Genomic DNA, 19,756 nt, shown 5'->3' on the forward strand with positions numbered 1-19,756 from the left:
ATAGGTCCTTAGTGATGTGGACACAGAGGAACTTGAAGCTCGATGCGCTCTAATACAACCCAGTCTCTGTGAATTGGGGCGTGCTTGGCCCTCCGTTTCCTGTAGTCCACCATATACTCATTTGTCTTGCCAGCTTTCCGGGAGAGGTTGTTGTCCTGAGACCACACTGCCAGGTCTCTCACTACTTCCCTATAGGCTGTCTCATCGTCGTTGGTGATCTGGCCTACCACCGTCGTGTCATCTCAAAACTTAATAATGGGGTTTGAGTCGTGCGCGGCCACGCAGTCGTGGGTGAGCAGCGAGTACATTAGTGGACTGAGAATGCACCCCTGATGGGCCCCCATGTTGAGGGTCGGCGTGGCAGATGTGTTGTTGCCTATCCTCACCACCTGGGGGTCCAGGATCCATTGGCAGAGGGAGGTGTTGAGTCGCAGGATCCTTAGCTTAGTGATGAGCTTGGAGGGCACTATAGAGTTGAACGCTGAGCTGTAGTCAATGAACAGTAGTCTCATGTAGGTGTTCCTTTTGTCCTGGTGGGAAAGGGCAGTGTGGAGTGCAATAGGTATTGCATAATCTGTGGATGTGATAGAGCGATATGCAAATTGTTGTGGGTCTAGGGTTTCTGGGATGATGGTGTTGATGTGAGCCATGACCAGCCTTTCAAAGCACTTCATGGCTACATATGTGAGTGCTATTGGTCTATAGTCATTTAGGCAGGTTACCTTAGTGTTCTTGGGCACAGGGACTATGGTGGTCAATTTATTGTCATGCTGTCATAGGACCATCCCCCATGAGGAGCTGAGCATAGGCCTAAACCATCCATCCACGCCTCTGGCGAACTCTACTTTGTTCCATGTCGTGTGTTTACTTAATATAGCCTACAACATCGGATGTCTATGGTAGCCAAGGCCTACCTTCATACATACAAATTTTATCATGTTCAGGTGAGTTCATTTGGTCAAAGTAGGAAGCTTAGTATAAATGGCCGCATGTTTGAATTTACCGCTGACACTACAAAGATAGACGGATTTTAAACCAACCACGTTGGAGATACTAAGTACGTTCACCCAATCAAAATAAATATTTCCTCGAAGGCCCCGCGATAGGGGCGGGATTCAATCGACGTTTGTTCTGATAGTTTTGTTGTACTGACGCTGTTTGTTATTTGATAGAAGATCAGTTTGGCCATGCAATTATTGCAATAATTTTCTCTTGAAGTAGGGTATACTATTTGTTGTCGAAACTCATTTTCTACGCTAGGATATTGAAAGTTTGCGACTTCACATTGCTTTTTGTTTCGGGCTTTAAATGGAGAGGGGGACAGGCTATTTACCAATAGACTAACTTGCCTTAATTCCTATTAAATAAATAATGGACAGATTTTTTTTAAAGGAAGGAAACATTTCACTACAGGTTATGTTGATTTGTTCCCTCTTACCCTCCAGATATTGAGCAAATAAGTATTGGCTAAGCAAATCACTGACTACACAGTATTATTCTCGGGCACCGTACGAGAATAACTGTAGCCCTGACGTTTGCTACAAATAATATTGAAAAGAGAATAACTCATTATTCGGATTGGTTATAAATGTATATTAAGTGTTGTCGACGTTATTTGAGGTGCAATTCAAAGACGAAGAAGAAGAATAGAAGTGTCAGGTGATTTCATCAACACGAGGAACCATCTGGTGATTGCATCGCTAAGTTTACCCTGCTCCTGCGTGTTATCCCTAAACTCCAGTGGAAGGGAGGAAGAGAAGGTAAGAGCCGTTATAATGTAGCGTATCAATGTGCTATAATGATTTTTGGTTAAATAGAAAACGTCGATTTGATAACAGTATTTTCATTTTATCAGCCGAACAAACAATATATTATTCCTACGTAGTCGTAGGCTACACACTACGCACACGTTTTGCAATGGTCATGGAAGGATTTGTGTGCCAGTGTGGTGGGGATTTTACGGAGTTGGTGTTGTTTGATGGCACTCAATTGTAGACTAGTAAAATGTATATTTAATGTAAAATGCATTCGATGAACAAATTATTTGAGTAGCCTAACGACATCTATAGATTGCAATAACGTTAGCCACAGCTTTGTCCCCTTGAATGACTTCTGTTTCATAAAGCATGCAAACCCATGTCGTGTGTTTTAATGAATATAACCTACAAAAAATATGTAGTTCACTGCCTCCTGATTCTGCATATATAAGAGCACACAAGTCATCTATTGTGGGAAAGTGCCTCAGTCTGCCCGTGGCACCAACAATAGACTACCTACAGGTAACTGCAAACAGTGTCTTAATTAATAGGGCGTTGGGCCACCACGAGTCGCCAGAACAGCTTCAATGCGCCTTGGCATATATTCTACTAGTGTTTGGAACTCTATTGGCGGGATGGGTCACCATTATACCACGACAAATTGCGTAATCATTTGTTTTGTTGATGGTGTCTCGGGCGCTGCTCCAGAATGTCCCATAAGTGTTGATCTGGTGACAGACGCACAACCTTTAAATCCCCAATGCTCATTTGGCTGCGTTTACACGGGCAGCTGAATTCAGATCTTTTTCCACTAATTGATCTTTTGACTAATCACACATTTATCAGAGCTCAAATGGTCAATTTGTGAAATATTATCAGTGAGCTCTCTTTAGCCATGGTAGCCAAAATAATGGGCGACTATGCATTTTTAAAGGTGACCCTAAGCGTGGGATGTTAATGAATTCAGGAACCACACCTGTGTGGAAGCACCTGCTTTCAATATACTTTGTTTCCCGTATTTACTCATGTTAACTTTAGTTTGGCAGTTACCTGGACCATCTTTGCAATAATTCTAAATAATAATAATAATGTTTTCATGCTAACCTTTGGCAATGCAAAATACAGTGGAGTGACTTTATTTATAGTAACAAATGTGGTGGAAAACTTGGACTATTTATTAGACGGATAATAATGTAAAGTTGATAGGCATAATCAGTCATCTTTTTTTAACAATAACATATTTTATGGCATGATGTTGGTATTGACTTTATGATAGATGAGCAGCAGGATATGTCATATTTGCCACATAGAACACCTGCCATGGTATTTTTGAAATGCATTAGGACCTCAGTTTTTCCAAGATGTAACACATTAATGTGTTTTTTATTTCATTTATTTTTTTGCTGCTGTGGCTGGAACTGTCAATCATTTCCCTCTGCTTTCGTTTTCCTTATTGAGTGAGTGAGTGGGTGTCCATGGAGTCTAATTTCTTCTTGTAATTACCCAGTATGGAAAAGGGGGCACTTGTGAGTTGCTGCTCAAATTATTTGTGAGGGGGTTGATTCCCTCTTCTGTGGCTTTCCTCTTGAGTCCTGAACACTCTTTATGAACACTGATAGGCCTAATATAATGAAATGCATGCGTATCGCAGTAGAGGCATTTGATGTGTTAAATTCTGTTGATGTTACTGCTGTAGAGAAAAGCGATTCAGTTGGATGGAATAGACATTTATTGGCCATGCAGTGTTGTATGAATGAATATAAATAGCTTTTGCAGTCAATCACAAGGTCGTGCTGTCGCTCTCCAGTGGCATTTTTTATTCAGTATTAAAATGTAGGATATTCTCATAGATGTGTGTGTATATGTGTGTGTGTGTGTGTATATATATATATATATATATATATATATATATATATATATATATATATATATATATATAGTGGAGTCTGAAGTTGACACCCTTAATAAAGATGAGCAATAATGATATAAAAAAATAAAACATTAAAATACTAAGCTACATTATATGCTAAAACAAATTGGGACATTATTTTATATGAATACAGTTGCTCAGAGAAATAGATTATCTTTTAACAAGATAAAGTTAAATGGTAGGCTTCCAAATGATTGATACCCCTAAATATTTTTTATAAATTAAGCATTTGCAAGTTTAGTATTTTGTCCTATATTCTTAGCACACAACGACTACATCAAGCTTGTGACTCTCCAAAAAATGTGGACGCATTTACAGTTTGTTTTGGTTGTTTCAGATTTAGTGGCCAATAGAAATGAAGGATGCATAATGTGTGGTCATTTTATTTTTTATTGTAAATAAGAATAGAATTTTCCTAAACACTTTTATGTTAATGTGGATGCTACCATGATTACATATCATTCTGAATCATGAATAATGAGTGAGAATGTTAGAGGGCCTAAGATCATACCCCCAAACAGGGTTTTAACATGTCATCTCATTGGCTAGTGTCAAAGTAAAGTAAAGAGGCACTTTTCTTTTTTTTTTTTTTTGCAGCCTAGGTTCCGGGAAAAATGTGGCCTTTTTATAAATGCGTTTCATGCAATTTTACTCAATTTTACATGACTTGAGACTTTGGCTGAATCTTTTTTAATACCGCACAAATAATCAAAATGGCAGGCTACATTGACACTGAGAAAATGAAAATCTGAGATAAATAAATATGACCTTGTCTGGACTCCATCAATAGCCTATGTGTGGAAACAGATATTGAAGGCTACATTATGATGAAATTATAGTCCTAAAAAATGCTTTACAGTTTAACTGACTCACCCAATGATGCTCACTTGCTGGTGATGGCTGATGAGCTCATGCCAAAAGCCTATCTCTCTTTTGTAAAACAATATTTAGAGGTTTATCAAATATTTTGGTAGCCTACAGCATAGTGTTCTATATTCAGCAGGAGCCATTTGTTTTACAACCTGTGTTTTCCCTCGATTGTATTTGAAATATTGTGAAAGGCATGTTTGTCTTAGTGCTGTTTTTTCATTGACAGATTGGCTGCCCATTCCCGACTGTAGGCTATTCCTTGTTTTTGGGCTACAATCCACAACTCGGCTATTTTTAAAAATAAGATATTGATCCTTTGTGGATAAATTATAAGCCTTCTCGTGGTGTTTGGCAAATGTATAGTGCATTCGGAAAGTATTCAGACTCTTACCCTTTTCCACATTTTATGTTACACCCTTATTCTAAAATGTATTAAATAGCACATTTCCTCATCAATCTACACACAATACCCCATTAAAAACAGTTCTTTAGAAATGTGAGCACATTTATTAAAAATAAGATACTTTATTTATGTTAGTATTCAGTCCCTTTGCTATGAGACTCGAAATTGAGCTCATGTGCATCTTGTTTCCATTGATCATCCTTGATGGTTCTACAACTTAATTGGCGTTCACCGGTGGTAAATTCAATTGATTTGAAATTATTTGGAAAGGCACACACCTGTCTATGTAAGGTCCTGCAGTTGACAGTGCATGTCAGAGCAAAAACCATGCCATGAGGTCGACGGAATTGTCCGTAGAGCTCCGAGACAGGATTGTGTCGAGGCACAGATCTGGGGAAGGGTACCCAAAAATGTCTGCAGCATTGAAGGTCCCCAAGAACATGGTGCCGTCCATCATTCTTAAATGGATGAAGTTTTGAACCAGCGAGACTCATCCTAGAGCTGGCCGCCTGTGTAAACTGAGCAATCGGTGGGAGAAGGACCTTGGTCAGGGAGGTGACCAAGAACCTGATGGTCACTCTGACAGAGCTCCTGGAGATGGGTGTCCTTCTGGAATGCTCTCCTATCTCTGCAGCACTCCACCAATCAGGTCTTTATGGTAGAGTGGCCAGACGGAAGCCACTCCTCAGTAAAAGGCACATGACAGCCCGCTTGTAACTAAAGGACTCTGACCATGAGAAACAAGATTCTCTGGTCTGATGAAACCAAGATTGAGGAAAGTTCCCTACGGTGAACCATGGTGATGGCAGCATCATGCTGTGGGGATGTTTTTCAGCTGCAGGGACTGGGAGACTAGTCAGGATCAAGGGAAAGATGAATGGAGCAAAGTACAGGGAGATCCTTGATGAAAACCTGCTCCAGAGCGCTCAGGACCTCGGACTGGGAGAAAGGTTTACCTTCCAACAGGACAACGACCCGAAGTTCACAGCCAAGACAACACAAGAGTGGCTTCGGGACAAGTCTCATTGTCCTTGAGTGGCCCAGCCAGAGCCCGGACTTCAACTCAATCGAACATCTCTGGAGAGACCTGAAAATAACTATGCAATTGACGCTCCCCATCCAACCTTACTTGACAGGATCCTGCTTGACAGGATCTGCAGAGAAGAGTGGGAGAAACTCCCCAAATACAGATGTGCCAAGCTTGTAGTGATATACTCGAGTGTAATTGTTGCCAAAGGTGCTTCAAAAAAGTACTGAGTAAAGCGTATGAATACTTATGTAAATGTTTTTAATTGAAATACTTTTGCAAAAGTGTCTAAACCTGTTTTTGCTTTGTCATTATGGGGTATTGTGTGTAAATTGATTGGGGGGGAATTTAAAAAAATAATTATATTTTAGAATAGCCTGTAATGTGGAAAAAGTCAAGGGGTCTAAATATTTTCAGAATGCGCTTTATTTCAATTCGTAAGGGGTGCTTCTGTTCCTTCAGAACCCTTCGCGCGGCCATAATTCTATCAGGAAATAAATGAAGTGCAACACTGGAGAGATGAGTTGCAGGCTCATGTCTATCAGAGCAGAGAGGATCATAGAAAGTGAATCTCATTCTAGTTATGTGAGAGATACTGGCACGTTCCTCACACACACGCTTTGGTCTCCAACAGGTTACAATGTTGCGCAAAGCATAAACCCAGGCCGGCCCAACCCAAATCAACTCTTAGAATATTAGGCCCGGTCTGAGAATCTACTTTTTCACATTTAGTTAATTCTCCTGCCCCCACAAAAGAATGTGGCGACAACTCTAATGAACTTTGATCTATTCTGTGAATATTTAAAATAATTGTTCATGACTTGAGGTACCAAATGGATGCCGGAACAAAGCAGTCCAAAACGGAGAGGTGCAGGATCCGGCTCAAATGAAGCAATGGCACCAAGATATTCTAACCTCCCTCCATTACCAATAACATGGGAGGTTAGCATGTCTTTGGCCATCTAACTTACTCATCGTTATTCAAGCTTTGTTCAGAATTATTTTAATTTCTGTTTGGGGGGGGAGGGGGGATTAATCGGAAACGCAACCAAGACAAACTGCAAATGCATCCAACATGTTTGGAGTCACAAGCTGGATGTGGTCATTGCGTGCTTGGAAAATGGGACCAAATACTGAACTTTTGACTACTTAAACAAATATTTAGAGGTGTCAATTTTGACCCCTAACTTTATTAGATTTGTTTATTTCTTGTTAAACAAAATCTCTGAGCAATTTGTATAATATAATTTCCCCCCTTTTTTTTGGTTCTTTTTTTTGTTGCATTGAATGTAGCTCAGTATTTGAATTATTTTATACAGTCATTATTGCTCATCTTTATCAAGGCTGTCAATCATTTCGGACCCACTGTATGTGCATTGTCACTACTCCAAATGCATGGAAATAATAGTTTATTTTTTAATGTGTCTGTCACAAGTTCTACACATGGATTAGAGCACTCCGTATGCAGCCAACAATGGATGATGTTATTGGTTCTACTCAAGTGCTTTCCAATTCGAGTGCCGTCTATTTATTTAATAGAGAAGCATGTGCTACATTTAATAATTTCTCCAAAAGGACCCATCATCAAAATTATTGTTTTTGTTGTTTGCCATATATCTAGCAGTGAGTGACAATATCCTGGACACTTGGCTACCATGGATCCTAAGTCTGATAGATTTGACAAAACGATGCATAGCTCCTGTCAAGGCATCTGTCAGTGTTCAGCTGCCATTTCTGACCCGACGATATCTCATCCCACAAAGGCCTTCTATGTTCCACGTTGTCAAGGTGACTCTATTAATATTTACTCCATTGATGCAGCTGTCCATTTGTATCATCCCTGATTTTCTAAATATTCTATTGACTTTGTTTTGATTTCGTTAGGCTATATGCTGTTCAGTGGGAATGTTATGACTGCGTCTCAGTGTCCGGGTAAGAATGAGACTACTTGATTCACATTAGGATGGTCTTTCAGCCTGGGCTATGAGGAAGTTCTAATTGAGATAGAAAAGAGAACCCTAATGCTCAGTGTGATCTCCCACGCGTGTCCTGCTTGGCGACAGCTATGTTGAAGTACAGTGGATGTTGAATGGGGAAGTTGGCACAGTTATCAAATTTGATTGATCATGCACATGGTTAGCATATGTGAGTGTATTGAAATGCTTGTGCTCCTAGTTCCGACTATGCAGTAATATCTAACAAATTCACAATAACCACCTTATAAACACAAATGTAAATGGATGAATAGAATATGTACATATAAATATATGGATGAGCGATGGCCGTGCAGCATAGGCAAGATGCAGTAGATGGTATAAAATGCAGTATATACATATGAGATGAGTAATGTAGGATATTTAAACATTAAAGTGCCTTTATTTAAAGTGACTAGTGATACCTTTTTTAGTAAATCCATTTATTACATTTATGAAAGTTACAAGAGATTTGAGTCTGTATATTGGCAGCAGCCACTCTGTTAGTGATGGCTGTTTAACAGTCTGATGGCCTTGAGATAGAAGCTGTTTTTCAGTCTCTCGGTCCCAGCTTTAATGCACCTGTACTGACCTCGCCTTCTGGATTATAGCGGGGTGAAAAGGCAGTGGCTCGGGTGGTTGTCGTGTCTGTATTTTGGGCCTTCGTGTGACATTGGGTGCTGTAGGTGTCTTGGAGGGCAGGTAGTTTGCCCCCGGTGATGCGTTGTGCAGACTGCACTACCCTCTGGAGAGCCCTGCGGTACAGTTGCCGTACCGGGCATTGATGCAGCCCGACGGCATGCACTCGATTGTGCATCTGTAAAAGTTTGTGTGTTTTTAGATGACAAGCCAAATTACTTCAGCCTCCTGAGGTTGAAGAGGTGCTGTTGCGCCGCCTTCCCCATGCTGTCTGTGTGGGTGGACCATTTCATTTTGTCCATAATGTGTACGCCAAGGAACAATACACCTTCTCCACTACTGTCCCGTGGATGGGCGAGTGTGCTCCCTCTGTTTCCTGTAGTCCCTGATCATCTCCTTTGTTTTGTTGACATTGAGCGATGGTTATTTTCCTGACACCACACTCCGAGGGCCCTCACCTCCTCCATGTAGGCCGTCTCGTCGTTGTTGGTAATCAGGCCTGTCACTGTAGTAGTGTCTGCAAACTTGATGATTGAGTTGGAATCATGCATGGCCACGCAGTCATGGGTGAACAGGGAGCACAGTGGAGGGCTGAGAACACACCCTTGTGGTCAGCTGATCAATTAGTAATGAATAGCGGGAAACAAAGCAACGATACATTCTCAGTATGCGAAAATAGAATGTTTAATAGTATGCAACATTTTAGAAAATTGAATATGGTTTAAATACCAGGATGTTATTTACACTTGTTTAGGCTCTAAATATAGCAGATTATTTTTCTCACTTTTCCACAATGCATTGGGAGTGTGGGCTGTGAGTGATGGGCCCTAGTTCTTTTCAAGTTACCCCCCCAAACACAACTATGCTACTTAATTGGGAAGATACCTGACGCTTCTGCGGTGGGGTTCAAATGTAAGCTGTTGTTTTTGTTGTTCTAATAGGATCACAAGCATTGCATCTTATGCTACATTTAGTTTTGTATAATCACTCCATTTATTTAGCTTACTTTCTCCTATAGTGTTAAGTCTGGTGGTGGATACTGTGCTGAATAGCCTGTATGAATCCTACACTGACGTGAATCTAACTCTGTATCATAATTTTTGTATGCTTCTGTAGCTATTGCTTAAGTCCATTCCTGGGAAAATGGTAGTGCCAAACAAGAGAGGCTTCATAGAATGTGTAATGGAAGTGATTTGTGCAGCACATTGACTTGGTACTGGTACCCCTGTATATAGCCTCGTTGTTATGTTACTTTTTTGATATTTAATTTAGCAAATATTTTCTCAACTCTATTTCTTGAACTGCATTGTTGGTTTAGGACTTGTAAGTAAGCATTTCACGTTAAGGTCTATCTATACCTGTTGTATTTGGTGCATGTTACAAATACGATTGGGTTTGGAATGAATCCTGCATCAAGCAAGTGCTTTATCCCTTGGCGGTTATAAGGGGGACCTCGCGGAAAGAGGTTCATCCTTGAAAATGATACAAAGAAAAGCCACCTATTACTATGAGCCAGTGTCTATCTAGCTGGCCATCTACTCCAATAATATTGTACATGTCTGACCTAGGAGCAAAATCATGTCGATTTATTAAATTGTCTCAACTTGCATGCACATTTGGAAGAATACATAAAGTACAGTAACACCACACTCTGCTGTCCCTGTAGTTTGATTGATCAAAGTACAGTGTCCTACTGGGGAGATTACACTCTGTCAGTGCTGTGGGCAAAGGTGGCTGTGATGTGACTGCCTGTGTAGTGCGAGAGGGAGGCCAGGTCCAGAGTGAATGCCTCTTTATGCTCCTGGCTGACACCTGCTTGGCTGGGGGGGGCAGAGCTGTGCTTCTTCCCCCTGTCCTACTGGCTTGGTATGCTCCTTCAATAAACCCTTGGCACTGGCCTCTTCTCCCTCCTGCAAAAGGGAATAACTCTCTAGGTCTTTGTCTGGCCAGCCCCAGCACACACAGCATAGCCCCAGGACTGTGTTAAGGCTTTTTTGATTGTTAGCTGTCTTGGGTTAAATATAGAAGTTTATGAAGGATAGGAAATATGGGGGTTACTAGCTAAGGAATAATGAAGATATGTGTTGTAGTCTTATGTTTTCAAAATAATTTGGTGTTTTATTTGACAAGTTCCCTCCAGTTAATAAAAAAACACCAGATTAAAATCACTACGTCAGAAATGAAAATTAACTTCAGCCTAAAAGTGAATTGCTGGCTCTTTCGTACCATATAAAGTGTACTTTTTTGTTTATTTTGTCCAGTGTTATTCTTGTATTTCCATAGCCCTCTGATATAGTGATGGCATGTACTCAAATGCGACGCCAGGGCTTGCTTTCAGTCATCTCTTCGCAGTCAGACACAAGATGACGTCTGTGCCATAAATTGTTTTTAAACAAGATTTCATGGCATTATTCATTATTCCCCTCAGTGCAGGGATCTTAGGTGGTGATGTGTAATAGAATAATAGTGGGCCTGTTCCACTGACATGTTGACCATTAATCTGCCTCCCTTGCCCCCCCCCCCCCCCCCCCTTCCAACCCACCCCACCCCACAGTGCAACTCAGGGACACTATGCATAAACACAGAGCAATTACACCGAAATCCCTCTGCATCAAGAGAAGGAACAAATCATTTTTTGGCGGGGAAACACTAAATTCCCTGACTGATCCCCTCCACCCCAATCTGAGGATGACACTGGCTACAACCAGGAAACAATCAGCGGTGTTAGTGCATCAGACACTGTGCCCGAACACCTTTTCCTGAGGACTTTACCCAAGATGATCTCTGCAGCTGACAACTTCAGGCAGTGGCCTGGATTGATCCTAATTCCATCCCCCATGACCTGCTAGTCAGTGGATTGAAATCTCAGCAGCACATCTTTTAGTCCCCCTCCATGCAGCACAGTCAACATCTGTGCTTAGTGTTGTATTCATTTAGGGCTCGCTGAAGCAAAATGTTTTACAACAGAAAATTAAAATGCAAATGTTTCCTGTGGTGTTTTATGTCTGGTTGCCACCTGAGACAATGCCCAAACCACTAGATCAAATCAGCAGGGAACCATCTCCTGGTCCCTGCTGTATGGAAGATTAACCCTGCTGGGCCCTGTTTTGATTATGTCTGCGAATAAGAGCTGCTTAATTATAATCACTGCAGGGCCATCCTGGGAGGGTAAACACTGGCACGGGTGTGTCTGTCCATCAGCCCAGACACCACACCAGCTGAATTTGCAATGTCTTGGTCTCCTGCCCAAGTCCACACCTGCATGAGAGCAGGTAGGTTGCCATGGGCAGTTCAAGTTCTAGACTACTACAATGGTGCCCTACAGTGAACCATAATGTAGCATTGTTGTTGGAACTTTTTAGTTCCAAAAGGAACTTTTTAGGGAATCAATATAGCAGCAGTCCATAAGATTGCATTTGTAATGGTATTTGGTTGTGGCTTTTACACTTTCATTTCTCCTATTTTATCAGTTTCACCAGAGCTTGAAAGAGTGAAATTAAATAGGGAAATTATTAAATGGTTTGAGGAGAAAATAACCTTTTTTTTTTTCATTTGTTTATTTTGGTTGAGAGTGTAAAAAAAAAAGAAGTAGAAAAGAGCGAAGGAGAGCTACATAAGTATGCTTTAATGTTCTGCTCTACCACCTCTTTCTGCTCTGTGCATGTAGACAGAGGGGCTGTGGGAAAGATCTGGCCTGTCTGTGTGGACCCGCTGGTTCTGATCCCTGCTCTACCCTAAAGGACATCCACTGATAAAGACCCCCCCAGGAGATGCTTCCAATGTAAAACAGGGAAACCGCTTATCTAGTCTTGCTGGTGTAGCCAGGGCTCTAAATTGGTAATGTTCTGTGTAACCAGGAGTTTATTTTGCTAGTCCCAAAATAAATCTCCCTGATAATTGTTGTCATGATGAGGCTTCGCTGTACCGTTGTTTCCAAGTGCCCTAGAGAAGAACGTGAGTGTAGATTCGACGTTGTCATGGTTGCACTATTCCTACAGTGAAAATGGCTCGTTTCTTTCCAACCCAGGTCAAAAGATTTGACCTGTATTACCGACGCAACATTTTTATCTTCCTATAGGTCGTTATTAATCAAATGTCACTGGTTCAGAAAGTTCCATTTGGCTGCTGGGAGGCAAGGAGACCCCTAGCTCCGCTAAAACCATTGACAACTACGTGCCGTTTTCAAGGGATTGTTAAATAAATGTTAACTATTTGGTTTTATTATCGTCACCTCTTGAAGAGCGTAGTCATAACTACACATTTCCAATTTATTCCACATTTTTAGCTCCATCAGTTGTACAGCAAGTCACGGTATGCTTTTCATCAAATCAGTTGATCATGTCATTTCAGATACTTGAGGGTAGCTTGGTTGTTGATTATGGCTAGACAACCATTTTCAGGTCTTGCCATAGATTTGTCAAACATAAGTCAAAACTGTAACTCGGCAGCTAAGGAACATTCACTGTTGTCTTGGTAAGCAAATCCAGATTTGTAGATTTGGTCTTGGGTTTTAGGTTCTTGTCCTGCTGAAAGGTTGATTAATCTCCCAGTGTCTGCTGGAAAGCAGACTGAACCATGTTTTCCTCTAGGATTTTGCCTAATATATATATATATATATATATATATTTTTTTTTTTTTATCCTGTAAAATTCTGTAGTCCTAAATGATTACGATCGTACCCATAACATGATGCAGCCACCACTATGCTTGAAAATATGGAGAGTGGTACTCTGTAATATGTTGTATTGGATTTGCCCCAAAACAAAACACTTAGTGTTCAGGACAAAAAGCTAATTTCTTTGCCGTATTACTTTAGTGCCTTGTTACAAACAGGATGCATGTTTAGGAATAGTTGTATTACTTTAGTGCCTTGTTACAAACAGGATGCATGTTTAGGAATAGTTATTACTTTAGTGCCTTGTTACAAACAGGATGCATGTTTAGGAATAGTTTTATTACTTTAGTGCCTTGTTACAAACAGGATGCATGTTTAGGAATAGTTTTATTACTTTAGTGCCTTGTTACAAACAGGATGCATGTTTAGGAATAGTTTTATTCTGCACAGGGTTCCTTCTTTTTACTCTGTCAATTAACTGAGGATGACATTGTATACTAACCTTTCTCCTATCACAGCCATTAAACTCTAACTGTCTTAGTCACCATTGGGATCATGGTGAAATCCCGAGCGGTTTCCTTCCTGTCAGGCAACTGAGTGAAGAAGGATTCCTGTATCCTTCTTGTGACTGGATGGTGTATCAATACACCCAAAGTGTAATTAATAACTTCACTATGCTCAAAGGGAAATTCAATGTGTTTTAAAATGTATTTTTATCTACCAAGATGCCGTTATTATTCTCCTTATTTGCGAGGCATTGGAAAACCTCCCTGGTCTTTATGGTTGGATCTGTTTGAAATTCACTGCTGGATTGAGTGACCTTGCATAAATATAATTGCATGTGGCACAGATATGCTAAACATTATTATTGCACACAGAGTCCATGCAACTTATTGTGTGACTTGTTAAGCACATTTTTACTCCTCAACTTATTTAGGCTTACCATAACAAAGGGGTTGAAAACTTACTGACTCGAGACATTTCAGCTTTTCAAATTTGTAAGTTAATTAATTAAAAATCATAATTCAAATCAAAGTTGATTTGTCACGTGTGCCGAATACAGAGAAATGCTTACTTATAAGCCCTAACCAACAGTGCAATTTGTAAGTAAAAAATAGGTATTAGGTAAAGACTAGATAAGTAAAGAAAGGGGGGGGGGTGAGAGAGAACTAGTAAAATTACAGTAGCGAGGCTATATACAGGTGGTACCGGTACAGAGTCAATGTGCGGGTTTATCGGGCTAATTGAGGTAATATGTACATGTAGGTATAGTTAAAGTGACTTTATCTATGCACAGAGAGTAGCGGCAGCGTAAAAGAGGGGTTGGCGGGGGTGGCAGGACACCTGATGATTACCTGTTCAGCACTCTTATGGCTTGGGGGTAAAATCTATTGAGAGGCCTTTTGGTCCTAGACTTCGTGCTCTGGTACCGCATGCCATGCAGTAGCATTGAGAACAGTCTATGGCTGGGGGTCTTTGACAATTGTTAGGGCCTTCCTCTGACACCGCCTGGTATAGAGGTTCTGGATGGCAGGAAGCTTGGCTCCAGTGACGTACTGGGCTGTACGCACTACCCTCTGTAGTGCCTTGCGGTCGGAGGCCGAGCAGTTGCCTTACCAGGCAGTGACGCAACCAGTCAGGATGCTCTCGATGGTGCAGCTGTTAAACCTTTTGAGGATCTGAGGACCCATGCCAAATATTTTCAGTCTTCTAAGGGGGAATCGGTTTTGTCATGCCCTCTTCACGACTGTCTTGGTGTGTTTGGACCATTCTAGGTTGTTGGTGATGTGGACACCAAGGAACTTGAAGCGCTCAACCTGCTCCACGACAGACCCGTCGATGTGAATGGGGGCATGTAAGGTCCTCCTTTTCCTGAAGTCCACAATCCTCTCCTTTGTCTTGATCACGTTGAGGGATAGGTTGTTATTCTGGCACCACCTGGCCAAGTCTCTGAGCACCACCCTCTAGGTTGTCTTGTTGGTGATCAGGCCAGGTGGGAAAGGGCAGTGTGGAGTGCAATAGAGATTGCTTCATCTGTGGATCTGTTTGAGCGGTATGCAACTTGGAGTGGGTCTAGGGTTTCTGGGATAATGGTGTTGATGTGAGACATGACCAGCCTTTCAAAGCACTTCATGGCTACGGACGTGAGTGGTACGGGTCTGTAGTCATTTAGGCAGGTGTTCTTGGGCACAGGGACTATGGTGGCATGCTTAAAGCATGTTGGTATTGGTGTTGGTACTGACTCGGACAGGGAGAGGTTGAAAATGTCAGTGAATACACTTGCCAAGTTGGTCAGCTCATGCTTGGCGTACGCATCCTGGTAATACGTCTGGCCCTGCGACCTTGTGAATGTTGACCTGTTTAAAGGTCTTACTCACTTTGGTCATCTGGAACAGCTGATGCTCTCATGCATGCTTCGGTGTTGCTTGCCTCGACGCGAGCATAGAAGTGATTTAGCTCGTCTGATAGGCTCGTGTCACTGGGCAGCTTGTGGCTGTGCCTCCCTTTGTAGTCTGTAATAATTTGCAAGCCATGCCATATCCGAGGAATGTCGGAGCCGGTGTAGTACGATTCGATCTTAGTCTTGTATTAATCCATGACTTATGGTTGGGGTATGTACGTACTGTGGGGATGACTTCCTCGACACTTATTGATTAAGCCAGTGAATATGGTGTACTCTTCAATACCTTAGAAGAATCCTGGAACCTATTCCAGTCTGTGCTAGCAAAACAGTCCTGTAGTTTAGCATCTGCTTCATCTGACCACTTTTTTTATTAATCTAGTCAAGAGTGCTTCCCGCTTTACGTTTTGCTTGTAAGCAGGAATCAGGGGGATAGAATTATGGTCAGATTTGCCAAATGGAGGGAGAGCTTTGTTCGCGTCTCTGTGAATGGAGTATAGGTGATCTAGAATTTTTTTTCCATCTTGTTGCACATTTAACATGCTGATAGAAATGAGGTAAAACTGATTTAAGTTTCCCTGCATTAAAATCCCCGGCCACTAGGAGCTCTGCCCCTGGGTGAGCAGTTTGCTTATTTCCTTATCCAGCTGACTGAGTGCGGTCTTAGTGCCAGCATCCGTCTGTGGTGGTAAATAAACAGCCACAAAAAAAAATAGATGAACTCTCTTGACAAATAGTGTGGTCTGCAGCTTATGAGAGACTTTATTTCAAGCGAGCAAAATCTGTTGACATCCTTAGATTTCGTGCACCTGCTTTTGTTTACAAATATACACAGACCGCCCCCACCTAGTCTTACCGGAGTGTGCTCTTCTAACCGGTGCACCGTATATCCCGCCAGCTGAATGTTTTTCCATGTCATTCAGCCACGATTCGGTGAAATGTAAAATTTTGACGTTTTTGATGTCCTGTTGGTTGGATATTCATGATCGTACCTCTTCCAATGATTGTACGTTTTCAATTAATATTGATGGTAAAGGCAGATTCCCCACTCTTCGTCGGATGATCCTTACGAGGCGCCCCGCCCTGTGTCCTCTATACTTGTCTCTTTCTCTTACGGATGACAGGGATTTCGGCCTTGTTGGACAGTTGGGATGGCGTATCGCTGCAGAATGCTGTGGTAGCCATGCTAGTTAAGTGTCCTTGAATTCTAAACAAATCAGTGTCAGCAGCAAAACACACACCACCACCTCCATGCTTCACAGTGGTTACCACACATGCGGAGATCATCCGTTCACCTACTATGCGTCTCACAAAGACACGGCGGTTGGAACCAAAAATCTCAAATTTGGACACATCAGACAAGAGGATAGATTTCCACTAATCTAATGACTGTTTCTTGGCCCAAGCAAGTCACTACTTCTTATTGGTGTCCTTTAGTTGTGTATTCTTTGCATCAATTCGACCATGAATACCTGATTCACGCAGTTTCCTCTGAACAGTTGATGTGTCTCTTACTTGTACTCTGAAGTGTTTATTTGGGCTGCAATTTCTGAGGTTGGTAACTCTAATGAACTTATCCTCTGCTGCAGAAGTTACTCTGGGTCTTCCTTTCCTGTGGTGGTCCTCATGACAGCCAGTTTACTCATAACGCTTGATGGTTTTTGCGACTGCACTCGAAGAAACATTCAAAGTCAAATTACTCTTTGCTCATTTAAACTGTTCTTGCTATAATATGGACTTAGCCCTGTTTGGTAAAATACCATCTTCTGTATACCCCCCTACCTTGTCACAACACAACTGATTGAAATTTCACAAATTAACTTTTAACAAGGTACACCTGTTAATTGAAACGCATTCCAGGTGACTACCTCATGAAGCATTTTAAGAGAATAACACAAGCATGCAAAGCTGTCATCAAGGCGGCTACTTTGAATCTCAAATATAAAATACATTTGGATTTGTTTAACACTTTTATTTTTTGGTTACTGCATGATTCCATATGTTACTTCATAGTTTTGATGTCTTCACTATTATTCTACAATGTCAAAAATTGTAAAAATAAAGAAACCCTTGAATGAGTAGGTGTGTGCACTTTTGACTGGTACTGTAGGTAAGCAATACTACTTCTGTGACCTGTTTATATTGCCCTTATAAGTTATTCGGTTATATTAACTCCATGGGTAATGGTGTTAGTGGTTATTGACAATATATTATGTATTTACCTCATGTCAATCAACCTTTCTAACCATCGTTAATACCTAGCTCTGCAGCGTCCTTGTATGGTTAGCGAATGCCAATTTTGTTAGTGCCTTTCATACCTCAAGTTTGTTAACATTGTATAGCGTACCACAACACCGATCACTTGTATGAAACGGTTTCATGTGTGGTGTTATTAAGGGAAGTTGTTTCACTTTAGAAAAGTGGTTGTATATGCAAATGAGCTGTTCAGGTGTTCAAGGCATGCTGCTGAGACAGTCACATCCTTTCTTATCGTACATTACTGTGCTTCAAAAACTGCATATAGTGCTGCTGCCGACGGATTATTTATTTTACATCATTTCAACAGTACAATGCAAATTAATTACTTAAACATCATACAATGTGATTTTCTGGATTTTTGTTTTAGATTCCGTCTCTCACAGTTGAAGTGTACCTATGATCAAAATTAGACCTCTACATGCTTTGTAAGTAGGAAACCTGCAAAATCGGCAGTGTTATCAAATACTTGTTCTCCCCACTGTACATAGACCAAAGCAGTCTTTAAGGTGCAGTGTAGAGCACTGTGTGGTAGCCGGCTGGTAACAGTGACTAGTTCAGGGCAGGGTACTGGGTGGAGGGCCGGCTAGTCATGGCTGATAGCATGGAGCTGTTTATCAATCTCTTGGTCCCAGCTGTGATGCTCCTGTACTCTCTCTGCCTTTTTAGATGGTAGCGTGGTGACCAGGCTGTGGCTCGGGAGGTTGAGGTCTGAGATCTTCTTGGACTTTCTGTGACACTGGGTGATGTAGATGTCCTTGAGGTTAGGCAGTGTGCCCCCAATGATGTGTTGGCCTGACCTCACCACCCCCTGCGGTTGCAGACGTTGTACCAGGTGGTGATGCAGCCCAACATGAAGCTCTCAATGGTGCATCTGTCGAAGTTTTGTGAGGGTCTTGGGTGCCAAGATGCTTTTCTTCAGCTTCCTGAGGTGTCATGAAGGCTGTTGTGCCTTCACTACACTGCCTGTGTGAAGGGACTGTTTGAAGTTGTCAAGCTTTTGACCCTCTCCACTGCAGCCCCGCAGATGGGGGCGTGCTCTCTCTGCTTTTGCCTGTAGTCCGTAATCCGCTCCTTCATTTTTGAGTTTAGTGGAAAGTTGTTTTCCTGGCACCACTCCACCAGGCCTCTCACCACCTCCCTGAAGGCCGTCTCGTCATTGTTGGTAATCATGCCTAACACTGTTGTCATCAGCAAACTTGATTTAGTTGCACATGTGCATGGCCACTCAGTCATGGGTGAACAGGAGGGGGCTGAGCACCCACCCCTGTGGGGCCGCTGTGTTGAGGATCAGTGTGGCAGAGGTGTTGTTGCCTACCTTTGCCACTTGGGGTCGGCCCATCAGGAGGTCCAGGAACCAGTTGCACAGGGCTTAGTGATAAGAAGTTTCTAGGGCACAACATGTGCTTCAAAAGTAGCTTGAGTTCATATAGGCTGTATCTCAATCAGTTTAAAAAATCTATATTTTCTGGTGCGCCTAAATTTCATGTGGTGCTCCTAACCTTTTAAATTGGGAGCACCAGAGCTACCAACGTTTTTTTGTTTGTTGTTTAGAGAACTGGATGTAGCTGGTCTAGCTCAAAAAATATTTTTGTTGTTGTGTCATCGTTGGTCGTCTGCCTATACCACCCTCTCAAACATCTTTTCTAATTATTCTATGATTTGCTCTTATCACAGTGGACTGATACTATTACCAGGAGGGAGAGTGGTTTTGTAAGGGACTTTTTTTTAATTAGCATACACAGGAAGGAAGCTCAGGACTTTATTGTGGTGCGAGTCCCCCCCCCCCCCCAAATGTGCTGCCAGAATGACTGGGGATTAGCAGGAGCTTAGAAGACTGTTTTGAATACATTTCAGAAACCTAGCACTCCAAAAATGACTGAGA

General features: G+C 41.7%; 1 protein-coding gene across 35 annotated transcripts in view; it reads left to right on the plus strand.

Moving 5' to 3' along the window:
• The first annotated feature begins 1,105 nt into the window (after window positions 1-1,105).
• The window catches only part of LOC110525852 (splicing regulator ARVCF), a 229,966-nt gene continuing 211,315 nt past the window's right edge, over window positions 1,106-19,756 (plus strand). For 19 of the 35 annotated variants that reach the window (XM_036979991.2, XM_036979994.2, XM_090237774.1 and 16 more), the window contains exon 1: window positions 1,119-1,760. The gene's annotated coding sequence lies outside the window, so the exon portion shown is untranslated. Of the gene's footprint in view, window positions 1,761-19,756 lie in introns of all 35 variants that reach the window. The other 16 variants (XM_090237795.1, XM_090237804.1, XM_090237810.1 and 13 more) reach the window with 3 other exon arrangements.

The sequence above is a fragment of the Oncorhynchus mykiss genome, chromosome 6, assembly GCF_057628025.1.
Source record: "Oncorhynchus mykiss isolate SJ-2025 chromosome 6, ASM5762802v1, whole genome shotgun sequence".
In the NCBI taxonomy this organism is placed as follows: Eukaryota; Metazoa; Chordata; class Actinopteri; order Salmoniformes; family Salmonidae; genus Oncorhynchus; species Oncorhynchus mykiss.